A 3,521-nucleotide genomic window follows, 5' to 3' on the forward strand; every position below is an offset into this window, starting at 1 on the left:
AGGTGGACTGAGGACGGGGGACAGCCAGGAGTCATCAGGCCAAGTAGTCCGGAGGCATGGTCCAAGGGCTCAGGACCTCTGAGAGAGAGAGATGGGAGAATTAGAGGGAGCATACTTAAGTTCACACAGGACACCAGAAGAAAACAGGAGAATTACACCAGATAGGACAGACTGACCCTAGCCTCCCAGCACATAAACTATTGCAGCATAGATACTAGAGGCTGAGATAGTGTGGTTTGGGGGACCATGGGGCCTCGTCCTACGATACCCCTGGACAGGGCCAACCAGGCAGGATATAACCTCACCCACTTTGCCAAAGCACAATCCCCATACCGCTAGAGGGATATCAACAGACCACCAATTTACTACCTTGAGATAAGGCTGAGTACACTCAATCATAGGACCTACTGAAGAGATGAGTCTTCAGCAAAGACAGTTCAAGACCAAGGCAGACCATTCCATGAACATGGAGCTCTATAGGAGAAAGCCCTGCCTCCAGCTGTTTGCTTATAAATTCTAGGGACAATAAGGAGGCCTGCGTCTTGTGACCGTAGCGTAGGTGTCGGTATGTACGACAGGACCAAATTGGAGAGATAGTTAAGCGCAAGTCCATGTAATGCTTTGTAGGTTAGCAGTAAAACCTTGAAATCAGCCCTAGCCTTAACAGGAAGCCAGTGTAGAGAGGCTAGCACTGGAGTAATATGATATAGCAGGCGTATTTAACACTAACTTAAGTTTATTTAGTGCTTTATCCGGGTAGCCGGAGAGTAGAGCATTGCAGCAGTTTAATCTGGAAGTGACTAAAGCATGGATTAGCTTTTCTGCATAATTTTTTGACAAAATGTTTCTGATTTTTGCAATGCTAAGAAGATGGAAGAAAGCTGCCCTTGGACTATTTGTGATATGTTCGTCAAAAGAGAGATCAGGGTCCCAGAGTATGTGGGCAGATCAAAATTGTCAATAAACTGTGTACTTCCTTGATGTGTGTGGGATTGGGTGTGTCAGCATCAATGTAAACTGTATGTCTTATAGAGCAGTTTCTGCATGTGTGAGGGTTGCCTATTTTAAAACAAATTTTAAATTGTGATCAGCAGTAGAAAAATATAATCTACACTTTGTGTGTTACTGTATGTCATACAGGGGATTAGAAAAACGACTGGGTGTAATACAGGAGATTCCATGTACCTTATTTGAGAAACAGTAGCTACATTGACATGTGCAGTGAGTTAGCCCTAAGGAGGTGTTGGCCTTAAACAAGGACACATTTGATTGGGTTAATTCATTGTGACACATGCCTACGCAGAATCTCATCAGCTGACGAGTTGATGTTGTAAATGATGACGTAACATGGAATAGTTACAGCTGTCATCAGTATACAACTGCCTGTTTGGGTAAGTTTCTGAGTGTGCATGCGTGCGTGTATGTGTGTTGAGTTGGCGGGTTACCCTACAGCAAGCAAGGGGCAAGCACCACTGTTCCTCCCCTGACATGGCATCCTAGATGTAGTACACAGATATCCCCTGGGACTACTAGTAAATAAATGCTATTCTCCTGTGTGGCCTGATGGTGGCAGTGCAGCCTCAGTCGCCTTGGCCTTGGAATTCTGCTCAACATTAACTTATTTCTTTAGGCTGACTCCTGAAATGGGACCCATGTCACATGCTATATCTACTGTGTTTTTGTTCTTCCCTCCAACATCTTTGTAATGCACTGTCCTGAACATTCTAAATCAATCCATCCAATTTCATTTCTGAATTTTTGAATCTGAAAGTGATTTACAAGTAGAGGTGACTTAAGGATGGAAATAGATTATATATTCTCTGCTCCCCTTCAGCTCAGCCATTACAGTGTGTGTGTGAGGTGGTGTGTGTGTGTGGTGTGTGAAAAAGAGGAGCGAAAAACTCTGCCCATTATGGTTGCCATAGAAACCGGTGATTTGCTGCATCTGGCAAATGATAGGGTTCTATGAGAGAGAGAGAGAGAGAGAGAGAGAGAGAGAGAGAGAGAGAGAGAGAGAGAGAGAGAGAGAGATAGAGAGAGAGAGAGAGAGAGAGAGAGAGAGAGAGAGAGAGAGAGAGAGAGAGAGAGAGATAGAGAGAGAGAGAGAGAGAGAGAGAGGAGTGTGTTTGAATATGTGCTTGTGAGAGGAGTCAGAGTGAACCGCTCTTGCATACAAAACTGTTTCTTTGTTGGGGGGAAAAAAAGAGAAAGAAAATGAAGCAGGAATTCTAAATTGCCTTGCATATTATTATGGACCGCTCATAACCTTCCTGCTGTTACAATCAATAACCAAAGAGCCACAAGCATGCACATACACACACACAGGATGCACAGACACACAGATCAAGAACATTTGCAAAATATTTGTTTTGCTTAACTGCCAAGCTCAAAGGATTAAAGACTAACAATAAGTTAGACTAATAGTGTACATACTAGTCAGAAGATTTTGTGATTACATTAAGACAGGATTTAGTTTCAGTTTGTGTGTGTGAGAGAGAGGGAGAGAGAATGAGAAAGGCCATATTGAGTCTTCCTCTTCAGTCCATCAAAATGAGTGGGGAAACACAGACACTGGCTTGGTCACAGACAGTAGGTGGAGACTATACTGAAGCTTAAATGCACTTCTAGGTCAAAAGAAAGAAACTTAGATAACAATCTCTCTCTCTCTCTCTTCTTCTTTCTTTCTTTCTCTCTCTCTCTCTCTCTCTCTCTCTCTCTCTCTCTCTCTCTCTCTCTCTCTTTCGTTCTCTCTCGTTCTCTTTCTTTCTCTCTCTCACACTCACTGGGTCACAGATCTGGGTCACTAATGGAAGAGTAATGGTAAATATACTTTAAAATTAAAACATTCAGATGTAGGCCTCCCAGAGGGCAGCTCTTCATGCCCTCATGGTTATTGTGTGTGCGTGCCTGTGAATGTGTGTGTGTGCGTGCGTGCATGTGTTTAAATTAATAGAGGACAGCCGCCTATGTATCAGTGCCCTGGTCATGTGTTCTGTTTTAACACAAACCACATTGTGGGGGCTTGTGTGTGTGTGTGTGTGAGAGAGAGAGAGAGAGAGAGAGAGAGAGAGAGAGAAGGGAGAGAGAGAGAGAGAGAGAGAGAGAGAGAGAGAGAGAGAGAGAGAGAGAGAGAGAGAGAGAGAGAGAGAGAGAGAGAGAGAGAGAGAGAGAGAGAGCGAATGTGTCCTTCATATGACTGTATGGTACTGAACAGGTGGGGACAGTGTGTCTTTGTGAAAGGCAGGGAGAGAGAGACAGAGGGTAGAGAAACAAATAGGAGAAACAAATAGAATCCAATGCTGAACAGGTGAAGGAGGACTGAGAAGGAGGTCTTTGCAAAATCAAAGAATAATAATAGGTGCCCTGATTGAACAACAGTGATTTTTGTATGTGAGAGACATGGCCTTTTATCCATCCCTTTCTCTCCTCTACTCTCCCTCTTTCCCTCTCTTTCTGTTTATGTATCATAAAGCAGGGGAAATGGGGAGGTCAAGAGGAAGCGATTTTTCTTTTCCAGTGAT

Source organism: Coregonus lavaretus (genome assembly GCF_964263955.1).
Source record: "Coregonus lavaretus genome assembly, chromosome: 19".
In the NCBI taxonomy this organism is placed as follows: Eukaryota; Metazoa; Chordata; class Actinopteri; order Salmoniformes; family Salmonidae; genus Coregonus; species Coregonus lavaretus.